General features: G+C 39.9%; 1 protein-coding gene across 1 annotated transcript in view; it reads right to left on the bottom strand.

Annotated features, from left to right (window-relative positions):
• LOC308088945 (A-kinase anchor protein 13) overlaps positions 1–13,778 on the bottom strand; it is a gene marked incomplete at its 3' end in the record, with an annotated part of 71,793 nt that extends 58,015 nt beyond the window's left edge. Inside the window, exon 1 of the mRNA XM_080433526.1 lies at positions 13,527–13,778. The remainder of the gene's footprint in view (positions 1–13,526) is intronic.
• Positions 13,779–14,168: the final 390 nt, after the last annotated feature.

Below are 14,168 nucleotides of genomic sequence, written 5' to 3'. Positions count from 1 at the left end.
GGTGGTCATGTTAAATCACATGTGATTGGCTGTCAGGAGGTCACCACTTAGTTTGTCTAACCTCCCAGAGTGATTTCTTCTAATGGTTAATCAATGTTTAACCAACCCGCTGCTGCAAGAATGCCAGAGAGCAGAACAAACCCCCACAGCAATTAGCCTAAGCAAAATAGAATATATCAGGATTCTCCTAGGAACTTTACTTATTTTGTAAATATGAACTGGAATATGTTTTCCGTTATGCTGTTCTTGAACTGTGTCTCATGGTGTTACAAATTCATAATTAATGGTAATAATAATAATGTATCTCGTCTCGTTTTCTATATTCTTCCACAATTACGTCAAAACCGATGTGTGTTGGTCTGCATTGACCATGACAGCAGAAACTAATAATAAATTAAGAAATTCTTCCATGTTCTTGCTCTGGGATGCCGTAATGACATCTCATCACCCACTACTCAGGTGGCAACCCACTGGTCAACAACCACTGACGTAGATCTGCCTTTTAAGATAGTCATGGTTGTTTGATTTAATCAAACCAGCTTTATTATTGTCTCCCCGGGACATACGAGTGACGCATGGCGAGTTGGTGACGCCATGCCGAAAGCCAGCACAAAGCAGCCAGTCTCTGCGCACACACGCGCGCGCGCACACACACACACACACACACACACACACACACACACACACACACACACACACACACACACACACACACACACACACACACACACACACACACACACACACACACACACACACACACACACACACACACACACACACACACACCTATAAACAGAATGGCTGACATGAGATGAGAAGAGAAGAGAGGAGCCGGGGCAGGGATGAAAGGTCTTCTTAGTGTTGGGTGACAGTTATTACCCCTCCCCTGCACTGAAACCAAATACCTGTGGGTCCCTGATAGTATTGTGTGCTGGTGAGACACTCAGGGTTACAGGCTGTAATCAGGGACCCCTGCCGCCTTGATCTGTGCTCTGGGTCCCAACATCGAGACCCCCTCTCTCTCTCCCTCCCTCCCTCTCTGTTCCCACCGCACCAAGGAAGAACGCAGAGTGTTCCGTCCGTCTAGATGATATTATAGATAGGTGCAGATATATTTTGATGACTGTGTCTTTCTCCAGTGTATGAGGAAATTATTCGTAAAAATAATCCTCATAATGTTTACTTATCAAAATGTAATATTTATGACGGATACTGCTAATGACGAGTCAATCAGTGACTGTTTATTTTAATTGATATATATATATATATTAGGGGTGGGACGATATATCGATATCGCGATACTTTCTCCCGCGATAAATAATCGATATACTGCCGGGGAAAAAAACGTTTTTGTTTTTGTTTTTTTGTGATACGTTGTTTTTCCTACTCTGTATTTGTGTAATGATGATTTTGAACTGTTTGGTGCTATTTTATGTGTTTATGAATTGAATACAAGGACTATCGTGATATATCGTTGGTGAAATTTCATGCAATATATCGTGATATCGCAATATATCGATATTTTCAGATATCGTGATATATCGTTGGTGAAATTTCTTGCAATATATATCGAATATCGTGATATCGCAATATATCGTATTGTTATCGTGGGCCTAATATCGTGATATATATCGTATCGTGAGGTACCCATATCGTCCCACCCCTAATATATATATATATATATATATATATATATATATATATATATATATATATATATATAAATACACGTCATCCATACTAGATGTACCATGATACATAGAGAATATCAATATGTGGTGGTTGATAAATGGGATTTTTGTGGTTAAGTAAGATGCAATTCTCTTGAGCAGTTAAATCTCCCTTCCTTTCGTGGAAGAAGCTTCACATCCTAGATCACCAACACTGGTCAAATAGGAGTATTCCTGTGATCCTAGAAAGATCATGCACCGATGGAAGCTGTCGGTCAGACCCACCATCTTACGTCATCATCGATTTCAGAGATGGAGGGTCTGAATCACAAGTCCAGGTTTTGCCAGAGAAAGGGTCAGGTAAAGGCCCCGACACTGAAACCGTCAGATGCTCGCGTCGTCAAACCCATTGTTTACAACGGCTGTAGCCACACTGTAGCCACACCGAGGGCATCAAGTGGGCCACCAAAACACAAGAGTTCAAACTCGTATTTCCGGGCCGGCTGCAAAGTATTGAGAGTCAGTTTTTAGTCAGTTAGTAGGTCAGTTTTTAATGAAATAGACAAAGGCCTGCACAGATGATGAAAAATAATAAGGTTGTCTGTGTTCAAAAGTAGCCTACCCTGTTAAGTTCAAGTTCAAGGACTCAGGTTTTTGCCAGTCAGAGTGCATGCAGAACGGAGAGAGAGAGAAAATGGAACTTGATGCTCACGTCAATGACACTCTCAGTGTCATGGCCTTTAGCCTCTGATTGGCTGGGCTGTAACATATATGTGGTTGGTAAATTCATGTCTGTAATGCTTTTTTGTCTTAGGGGACAGTCCTTGGTATCCTGACCTGGAATGCATTTTCTGTTCACTAAAGAGCTGTAGAGATGGGGAGACCCCTGTTACTGAACAAACACTATAGTCTACTCTATAGCAATGGTTACTATCAGAATATAATAGCTATTTAATACTTCATTTAACAAAAATAAATAAGACTTTCAATTCACCTTTAAAAGTGAGTCAGTGGGCAGGTTTCAGTGTATTTCTCAAGACACTGTCCCTATAATTAGATTTGTTATAGATTTTGATTGCAAAAACAACTATGCTCATCCCGGATCAGCATAGAGGTAACAAAACAATCTACCCTCTGTTTTTGGTCTGACACTAACTAAGCAACGTCTTGCGTTGCACGTTGTTACATCTTTGTACGTGAAAGACTACACAAGTGACAAGGAGACAATCAGGGCCCAAGCCACTGACCAGTGCTCTGCCCTGGCTCTGGTCATCATAAGAAGCACGAGTGTACTGGAAAGGTACATTGTTATAAAATTACATACTTGCAGCAATTAACTTTTCCTGGATGAAAAAGGCTTTAAAAAAAGAAGAAGAAAAAAAACATCAAGAGTGGGCAGTTTTGTTTTTGACATTGTGTTCCTCTCTTTCGCAATTTAAAGGCAGACCTTAAACTCAAGAACAAAGTTTCCTAACATAAATCAATATGTGCCAACCAGCCTACAGGGTGGACCTGTATACTGACTCAGCCTGAGTATGTTATAGCACAACAACCAGTGCTACAGAGCAAAACGAAGCCACTGTTTACAGCACAACGGAACACGCTCAACTCCCAAGAGAAGTTGTTTTGGAAAAAAGTTATGTTTTGTTCTCTGTGAAACCACTGGGATTTATAAAGAGAACTAGTTGGTTGAGAGATATTCAATTTTGGAGTCAAAACTTTACTGTATAGCATAGCATTCAATACAATCACTGTATAATAATATGGCTACTATAGGGCTAGTAATACAGGATAACAAGATTGGGTAACGTTACAGATGTGTTACTGTAAACAGCACTAATGCAATACTTAATCTGTGCTGGTTTGTGATGCCTCCATTGTCTGAGCACAAAGGGAAAGTGCTTGTTAGACCCATATGGAAGCTAAGAGGTTTAGCAGGAGGATCCTGAGAAATGTTAGCACCAGCATGGTCAGATTAATGGCTGCCCACTGCACTGCTGACTGCATTGCTGACTCCACACAGCTCTGTATTAGAATTAGGGCTGCAACTATTGACTGTTTTCTTAGCAATTACCATTTACTTTTTCCGATTATTCTAATAATCGGGAACACATACATGCATCTGGCTTGCTGAGCGCCTATATGAACACAATCGCGCATGTTTGGGGAAGGAAGGACGGAAGCGTTACATCTTCCCAGTGGGGGCTCCTCAATGGCAGGTGAGCCAGTAGCAGTAGTAACAGCAGTGGCAAACAGTGGGAGGAATTAATTGGCATAACGACTGAATTGGGAGAAAACAGGGCTACAAATAATTGGCTGATCTAAATAAACTAAACAAAAACTGTTGCCTAATTAGAATTCTTTGGCATCATTTAGAGAGTATGTCAATAATATAAATAAGAGTATATGGTGCCTTTTGTTCTTTTGCTCTATGTGACCAAACACTAAGAAAGTGTCCTACTGTATGTAAATACATATGGAGAATACGCAGCTTCCGATTATGTTTAAGGTGGTACAATACCGTATGTTGTGCCCAGGGTCTTTGGACATGATCTATAATGTCAGTAAGCCTACTAGTGAAATTGAAAAGGTAATATTATATATTAATGTTATGTAATGAAAAGAGAAACAATCTTTAGAAACACACAGGCCCAATTATTAAAATCAATGACTGACAGTCACTGAAATCTGACATTACCATTAACTTGAATCAATACATTCCCATGGATGACTTGCTGTGGATGTTTGGTAAAAGGTGTTATGCAGGTAGCCATAATAAATGAGTGTTTGTCATTACAGTAGGCACTAGGCAGTGTTGCTAGGAGCTAGCAAGGTGCATTTACGTACTTTAGTACAGTGAGTGCATGGCCTTGAGACTTTGCCCTGGGGGAAATGACCAGTAACCAAACCAAGGTACAAAACATCCTACAATGTTCCACATTAAATTACATTTAATGGAACGTAATACAATAAGTCTAACTTCTTTAGGATCCCTGGGATAATTGTCTGGTCTCTACTATGGCTACGACCCAGGTGCTCCTTACTCGTTTGTTTGTTTGCAATTTTGTTGAATAAGTAATAGAAATAATTGTGTGGGGTGCATTTGTCACTGTGGATAAGAGCAGCATAAAATATAAACATGTAAATCTAATTTAAATACAAATCCAATGTTGCAAATCCAGTTACATTCAACAGCATGTTTGACTGAACTAAGAATTGCACCATGATACATAAATATAAGGAAAGAAATGTAATGTGTCATTACCAAGTATTTACAACAATTCTCACAAATGCTGTAGGTAAGTCAGTCAGATAGAAATGCATCTATTTATGGAAGCGAAACCATACCCACACAACTGTGACAACTGTTCCATCACAAGCTCCTGAATCACTTTGTGCAGCTTTATTCTCATAACAAAGGCAGTCAACATCTCACAAGTGTGACTGATCTTTTTAAAGCACCAAAAAGCATGCAAGCGAAACCTTACCTAGAAAAGTGTGATCGACCGCTCAAGATCCCTCAAATCCACATCTACAATTCATTAAAAAGCAGTCCATTGAAGGAAGGAGCAGGTGTGTTTATGAAGCGCCACAGGTATCCTGGGCAGCGAGCATGCTGCTGATTACAGGGAGCTAAATATGGCCCTGTGCTAACACAGACAGGAGGCAGATCAAAGCTGTGATGTCACTGAGAGAGAGGAGAGGGAGGGGAGGGTGGGAGGAGGAGCCTGTAGGCCACAGGTTTAGATGTCTGCTCTGGCATAAACTCGCTGACTTTACTCCACCTATCCTTTTACTCAGGTACGGTATACTGCCCCCAAGCAACGGTGCCTGATTTAAATAAACCCGTTCAATCCGGGAACGCATCTCTGTCATTTAAGATTTATTTGGCTATTCATAAATAGCAGATATACTGTGAGCTTGTAGATCTGCTATTTTTGAAAAATCGTGAAAATTTGGGCAAATCTTATATATTTTTCAAAGCGAACATTTGTAACTGAAATCTTTGCTTCTGGGGGTCCCTGGAACAAAATATTTTACAAATGTACAAAACGCTTTAAAAAATATATATATTCAAAGATTTGCACAAATGTTCAAGATTTTTCAAAAAATACCCAAAAGAAATCTAAAATGATGTCCCGGATTGAATGGGTTAAATGTTGTATGAGCTAAAGTTTAGCTGCTAAACTATATCTGTAAATGAAATGTTAAACCGTAAAACCATGCTTTTGGAAGGATTGGAAACAAACATTTTTTTTCTCTTTGCCACCATCACTTCTTACTGGGTAGTATTCAGGGTTGTATTTCCCTGCATCCTTTATTTTCTTATGCTCATTTTACTTTGTATAAAGCATGCAGAGATGTGAGTGATGGGAGGAAGGAATTTGTTTTGAAAATTGGTGGGAAAAAATATGTATATTAAAACAAATAATTACATACAAGGACGCTAGGCTGAAAGTGTTTCAAATATATTTTTAGGGTATCAAATTTGCCTCTGCATTGGGAAATGTGTGTACAGTACACAAAGTACTGATATGGTAAATGAAAATACATTAAAAATCATAACCTTTTGTTAGTTGTATATATTGCAATATTAATGTGTGAACTGATGGTGTCACAAAACTTGTCTGACGGGCGGCAGACCAGTGTGCCTCGTCGGCACACCATTTGGGAACGGCTGGTGTGGTGCGTACCGTAGCACTCGCTCAACCACAACAAGAAGTGAAATAACCTGAAAAGGAAAGACGATGACAGAGCAGGCTGCGATGTCAGGATACAGACCCAAGAGCAGCCTCTGATGTCCTGTACAGCAGAGAGAGCTTTCGCTGTTCCCTGCTGCTCACTGTCTTCTCCATCTAGGTTGATTTATGTGTTTTGATGGCCCTGGCTACGTTGGCATTAAAAGTTGCGACCTATCCTTCTGAACTTTAGTGTGTAGGAAGACAAGGGTTAAGAGGTAGAGTTCAGAACTCATTACTCATGCTGCTCTTTATCTCAGTAGGACAGCCTAAAGTGAGGTCACACAGAGCATTGCTCTGTGATGTCTGGTTGAGTCCAGCGGTTCCCAACCTTTTCTGGGACAGGACCCACTTGAAAATCTCTAAAGCGTTCACGGCTCATGCCCACTTAACAGGTGTTAAGTGGTCAGGTGGGTGGGCCACGTGCATTGTCAGAGCATGTTTATTTTAATGATCAATCAATCTATTGTGCTGCGGCAAGTATACTTAAAGTTGTTGATTGTCGCTATCACAATGAAAATGACAATTTTCAAGGTTTTAAAGAAAAAAATACCATCATGTTTTGTTTTTTATATTAATGCTATACTAACATTAAAAATGTTGTGTTTTGCCAATTATTTGGGGGCCCACTTCCAATATCCGGCCTGTTATCCTTTTAGACCAAGTGTTTGACTGTACTCGTGCTGTTTTGCATTTCTGTCTAATGAAATATTTAATCAATCAATCAATCCCAGGGCGTTCCAAAGCCAGCGTGTTGATAGAATCCCCCCATCTGGTCCTTGGTCTGCCCCGTGGTCTCCTTCCAGCTGGATGTATTCCAAACACCTCCCTAAGGAGGTAATCTGTATTTGTAGGACATTTATTTGTCAACTACAATTTCCTGATCGTGAGAACCCTAGTGACACATTGCACAACTTCTGCCAGTTAGTTATTATCTTATCCAGTGTGATGCATTGTTCAAGGTACCTTAGGCTTAACATATGGCTGCTGTTGGAGACCTTTGGGTTACACGATGGCATACTATATCTCTTTCCTTTCCTACTATAAAGAGAACAGCTCTGCTTTGAATATATATAGTGCTATCATGGCTGTGTTGCTCAAGGCCTTTCTCACACAGCAGACCACCCTGCTACAGACAGCTTTTGTGTCAAAGAGCCTTAATTCACTCAAGACCGTTCAACATGTGACTCCCAGCATGTGGACAACATTTAGACACAGATGGTGTTTTGGAAGAGTTTTGCGCTGAAGGGGATTCCTCTGATTCCAGTCTTAACAAACAGCTAATTCAAGACTGACTTGTGTAATATTTCTGGACATCCACAGGAGGTGATGTAACCGTCATCCGTTGTTTCATTAAACTAGGATGAATCCCCATGCAGAAACCTTGGTGAGATGTGAGTGTAGGCTAACAGTATCGTACAGAAAAGGGAGAAGGGAGGGTGATTGAGGGCAGGTGTGTCACTAACCACAATACCACATGAACCCTCGCTTCCCTATCTGGGCATGTCGTAATAGGCTAACATTCAGCAAAGATAGTCGATCTACAAGATCACAATGTGTAGGGTTACGACACGTTGTGATCGTGTAGATGATCGGCTCCAGAGAAAAGGAGGGGGCCAAGGATAGGCCCAGGGCTGTGGGAACTCTGTCAACGAAGTATATACGGCTTTTTAGATGGGGAGCGAAGTAATCAATAATATAATCGCAGAGAAAATAGTCGATAGTTGCAGCCGTAAAACATGAAATACACATAAGCATGTGTATAGACTGTATACAGGAATCTGTACAGGAATCTGTACAGGAATAACTACAGTTTCGAGTGCCTGCACACTCATTCATTAATTCTTAATGGTTTTGACAGCCGCAAGTTTTGAAGCTCTTCCTGAGCCTTGAGCCCTGGGCTATGAGACACCTCAAATACATAGCAGGCCACATCATCACACATTTAACAGTCTGTTCCAAGGATGTTGCCTGTCTTTTGAAATCCTTTTTGCTCTCCTCAAGCATCTGCTCTTGTACATATCGAGCAGGCATGGGAGGGGGCACCCTATGGTATCCTCAGCCAGGTGCACCACCTTCTGAATAACTCGCAGATACCGAGAATGGCTGTTTCCATGCCAAACAGTGATGCCCCCTTTCAGGATGTTCAGGATGGTAGCAGAGTAGAAGGACTTTCTGTGACACCCTGAATGTTTTTAACTGCCTATGCTGGTACAGGCACTAGACTCACATTCTTTGCCAGACCCCAGGTGCAAACTCCAGGTCAGGCCTCTGTGACGTTCACACCGAGGTATTTGAAGCTGCCCACTCTCTCCACCAGGGCTGTCACGATTACAAATTTAAGTTGACGATTAATGACTTAATTGTGTTTTTGTCGTTGAACACAGAAACATATGAATACAATTACATTTCTGTTTGGCATTTAGGCTTCATATTCAAAAATTGGGCAGATATGACAAATAACTTGATTATACAAAGACATTACTGACATTTTATACTTAAAACAAATGCTTTTTTATAAAAAATGTTCAACATGGAAACGATTTTGATGTTTATGCAAAATATAATTGTGATTATCTCAAATAATTGTGATTAGACGATTATGTAATAATTGTGACAGGCCATGATCATCTCCTTGGTTTTACCGACGTTCAAGGAGAGGCAGTTTGTTTGGCACCACAGAGACATTTCCGCCATCTCCTCCACCTAGTCCCTCTCGGCCTACCCACCACCACGACCACCACGATGTCGTCAGCAAACTTGACATGGGTGGCGGAGATGTTTTTTTCTTGCCTCAGGAGGCACTTATTGCAACACTTTCACTCCATTTCTTATTTATAATGTTATATTCTTCAAGAGATGGGTTCATTCATTCACAGTATCATATGCAAGCTACTGTATGGTTTTCTACATGCAAAAATGTTTTAGTCGGATACTTGGTTTCAGAAATCAGGGAAAAGAGGTACTTACTACTACTGAAGCCAAAAATGTTTGAGAACCGCTGCTCTAAGGAGATTAATTTCTAGTCTTGTCAAACCTCTAACTCACAACCACAATCAGAAACGCTATAGTCAAGTGTGTGGTTCCCACATGGAAACTGCTTTGGCACATGGCATTAAACAATCAACAATTAACCAGGACTGACAACAACATACATGGTGGGTTTAAATGACTGAACAGGACTGGTATACATCAGGACATCGCAGGACAAACAGTCAGGCAGTAAACTACACAACGGACAGTGGACAATAGTCACACAGCTTCATTTAAGGTTTCTATTGTGGATATATCGGCAGGGGAATTCAGCATTCGAGTCTCACATGGCATGACAACAAAACTCAAACCACTCCTGTGGAAGTCTCACTAAGATCATGAATTGGTACCTGGTGCATTTCCCTGCACTAATGCTCTCATTCAGCAGTAAATACACAGTAATTACAAGGCTGACACCACATTAGATATCCTCCACCATCATTAAATGAGGGGGTGTGCTCACATGATAAATTGACTGGGTTAAGCCTGGAGCCGGCGGGATCCTTCATGGTAATTTACAGTGATTCTAAATGGGAGGCCAAGTCCTCTTTCATTTTTGTCTCAGCGCTAGAGCTAAATACATATTTCAGAGCTAGGGACTGGCTCGCAAACTGAGCCCTAAACTTAACCGGGAGTGACACTGAGAGAGAAAAGGACCTAATGAGTCTTTTGTTTGCTTGGAAACCTTGTGTGGTCCCGCCTCGCTAATCCCTTTGTTTGTGAATAAAATATTTATGTGTATGAATGGAGATGGGTTGCTTGCAATGTTGGCGATCAAGCTTCTTAAGCTAACGCTCTAGAGGTGCACTCATGGTAACCCAAATCATTTGAGACGAGAGGATGAGCTGTTATAACTCTAAAACAGAAAGTATGTGCGCCTGTATGTAGCCTACAGGTATATAGCCCAAACAGTGGGTCGGGACCCATTTTTGGGTCGCGGATCAATTTTTATGGGCCGCAGGTAGCTATCCCTTTTATCCTTTCCTATATTTTGTTTAATTATAATTTTTAAAGATTTAAAAAATAAAAAATAAAAATTCACAAATGAAAAAAAGGGATTCAAGCATTTTTCAAAAGGATTACAAAAAATCGATAAAAAAAAATCCACATTGATTTGTTGAAAAACACGAGCTTGTTTTCAATTACTCTAAAAAGTTAACGATAGAATAATCACTAAGAAAATAATGGACAGTTGCAGCCCTAACACTTTTACATTTCCATCTGGTTTGCATGTCATTATAACACAGAAGACACAGCCACTTACCAATAGCTCACAGAGGGAGGCAGCCTGGACTGACCTGCCCTACTTTCTCTGGAGACGAACAATGTCCATAAAGATAACATGACATGGATGCTTCTATCAAAAGCTCCACCCACTACCACGAGAGCATACATTTTTACAGTGGGAATTGAGTGGGAATGGAACCCCTGACCCTTAGGGTGTTAATGTTACACTTCAGAGCCATGAGGGCAAAACAGAAGTTTTAGACCCGGTATCGGAAAAAATGCCAACAATCTCCGAGCCTAAACATTCTCCACTCCAACTAACACCGTGACACAGACCCACAGCATGGCAACCTTACAATAGGCTATTTTATGAACATGACAATAGGCAATTCTACTGCTGTCACAATAGTTTCTCTCACAGAGCCATCCGTCGTTCAGTTGCTGTTCAGTTGTCTTTTTCAAGTCAATCTATGAAACACATTTGCCACTTCATCACTGCCAACTACTGGATTAAAACATGTACCAATCAAATCAATCAATTAAGTTTACTTTTTTTTAACTGCTACTGTTAGTTCTGAACATTTGTTTTGGATAAAATAATACTTTAATACTAATAATTAAGTCCCCGCTGCTTTGTTTTAGTTTTTTCACAGCACATTTGCACAGACTTGAAATTTGTCCTCTGCATTTGCCTAACTATTAGGACATGCAGTGGGCACAGGGAGCAATAGGGGTTAAGGAACACTTTGGGACCTTCTGATTACCAGAGGGCCTCACTATGCCCATTCAGCTGTGTTCGTCCTCTAAAAACCTCTCTTAACTAATGTTGCTCCATAACAGCACAACAAGTGATATAATTACATCACATTCTGACTCCAGAAGCAGAGGAATGCTGCATAACATAGCTTTCACTGATGCTCTCTTATATAGAGTGACTCTGCTGTCTAATGTCAAATAACACAGGGGATTGTTAATGCTTATCTATACTTAGTTGCACATTGTGTTGCACCGAAAACAGCAGATCTAGAGAATCACAATGCGTTGCAGCACGATGTGTTGTGAGCTTGCACAGATGAGCTATTTTCACAGCAAACAAGCAAGTACTGCGCAATGTATTCTACATGAGCTATAATACTGACATGTAAAATTGTATAGTTCAACTGTGGTTTTCACAATGCGTTTTTGTTTACTATGATTAATTACAGCTCTGCATAATAGAAAATGCAGAGCTAATGCAATCAAGAACCATGCGTATGTATTATATGCATTTATTGTGAAATATCTTTATCACAGCAGCCTATGTGCATGTAAAATATCACAATGTTGTATCAATATCGCCCAGCATACACAATATTGTAAAAAATAAATAAATAAACAAACAAAAAAGAGTGTGTGTGCACATGTGTTGAGTGTCTCACTGGCACTGTACATTTCTCATCTCACCTCTTTTTTTTCTGCATCCACAAAATATAGAAAGTGGGTCAGCATCAACCCTTAAACCAGCCTAGTCCCTGGGTGTTTATTGGGCCAAGAAGTGAAATCAATATGGATTAATGTCAGTTCATTTACGCATACATGTGTGATGGCACCGTCTTTGTAATGGCACAAAACCCCACACAGAAACTTGAGACGTATATATGCACACAGTAGCCTTTCTTTACCCCAAACACAACGTCACTGCAGCAGCAGCAGCAGCCACAAGCTACGACAACCCAAGCTGTCACACCGAAAACGGTTACTTATATAATCATGTGACTCCAAAGGTCGTTTGTTGGAGCTTTATTGTTGCACAACTGTGTGAGTGTGGTTAAGTCACCTGAACATATTCACTTGGTATTTTTTAGGTTTATTTAGGTCACATTATTCTGATAGCATTCATGGGCAGCGGTGCCATGTTTTCCCAGTACAGTAGGTCAGATACAAAAGACCGAAAAGGCCTTGGCCACCTTATAATTTGCTTTTTGACATGAAATGTATGTGGATTTCCCCTGCATTCATGTGACGCAATGCACAGGCAATTCTAACGTACCTGAGATGTATCTAAAACACAATGTAAGCTGAGAGCAGTGATGTAAAGTAACCAAGTACATTTACTCAAGTACTGTACTTACAATTTTGAGGTATTTCCACTTTATTGGAGTATTTCCAGTTTTCAGTACTTTTACTTTATACTCCTCTACATCTCAGAGGCAAATATTGAACTTTTACTACACTACAATTATTTGAACACTTTAGTTGCTAGTTACTTTGTAGATTTTGATTATTATTACAAAACATACAGTTCATACATACCACTTCAGCCATTTGAAAATAGCCTATCTACAAGGTCACTATGTGACACATCACAACGCATTGTGAGCTTGTAGATCTGCTATTTTCAAATGATTTTTATACATTTTAGACATAGTATGATAAGTTGTGAAATGGGACATTCTGCATAATGAGTACTTTCTACTTTTAGTACATTTTGATGCCAATACTTTTGTAGGCCTACTTGTGCTCAAGTAATTTTTTTATTCCGGACCTTTACTTGTATTTCTACTAAAAGAGAAGTTGATACTTTTACTAAAGTAAAGAATGTGAGTACTTTTCCCACCATGCAATGCACCTGAGATGTATCAAAAACAAAATGTATCTGTACAGTACAGTAAAACAGTAATTACCGTGTGTATATACGGCGGTCACGCCATTCGATAGGTCACCAACAGCGGTGAAACACCCCGGCAACTACTACGCGAAAACATCAAGTAATAGTCTCTCGTTTAAAGTTTCCCATGTATTGTTTCAACTTCATTGTGTAAAATAACTGCAGTATATTCCATGACACCCAATGAGGACAGTGTTTTCTCCTTACCTCGTTCCACTCAGTGTGTAGCACCAACAGTTTTAGGAAACAACATTGCCTCCTGTATCCTCCAGTTACAGTTATCCTCTGTCCTCCACTGTGAAGACTTGGAAACTTGTTTTTTTAAAAGGCAGCCAACGGCGGGTGACAACAACACTTTACAACCCCAAAGACATGGAGAGAGAAAATAAATGTTTCTTAAGTTCTCGGAGCTGCTCTGTTTTGGTAAAGCTTGCAGAGTGAAGCCTTTACTTCAGTTTGTTAAAGTTGTCTCCCTGGACAACTCCGATGGGCGGGGCTTCGTATCACTCACTCAGGTGGAAAAGACAGTGGTGGAAAAAGTACTCACATGGTTTACTTAAGTAAAAGTATCAATACCGCAATGTAGAAATACTCTTGTTACAAGTAAAAGTCCGGAATCGAAAATATACTTAGGTAAAAGTACGAAAGTTTTGGCCTTAAAATGTACTTAAACTAAAGTACCTAAAGTAGAAAGTCCTCATTGTGCAGAATATGTCCCATTTCACAAGTTTTCAAATGTATAAAATTATTTTTGAACAAATAATACAAAAATAATACCTCAAAATTTTACTTAATTGCAGTACTTGAGTAAATGTACTTAGTTACTTTCCACCACTGCTTTCCAGTTTA

This window comes from Gymnoscopelus braueri, assembly GCF_963280865.1.
Source record: "Gymnoscopelus braueri genome assembly, chromosome: 1".
Lineage (NCBI taxonomy): Eukaryota > Metazoa > Chordata > Actinopteri > Myctophiformes > Myctophidae > Gymnoscopelus > Gymnoscopelus braueri.
Note: the sequence above shows the minus strand (reverse complement) of the source record. Positions and strands in the feature narration are given on the sequence as shown.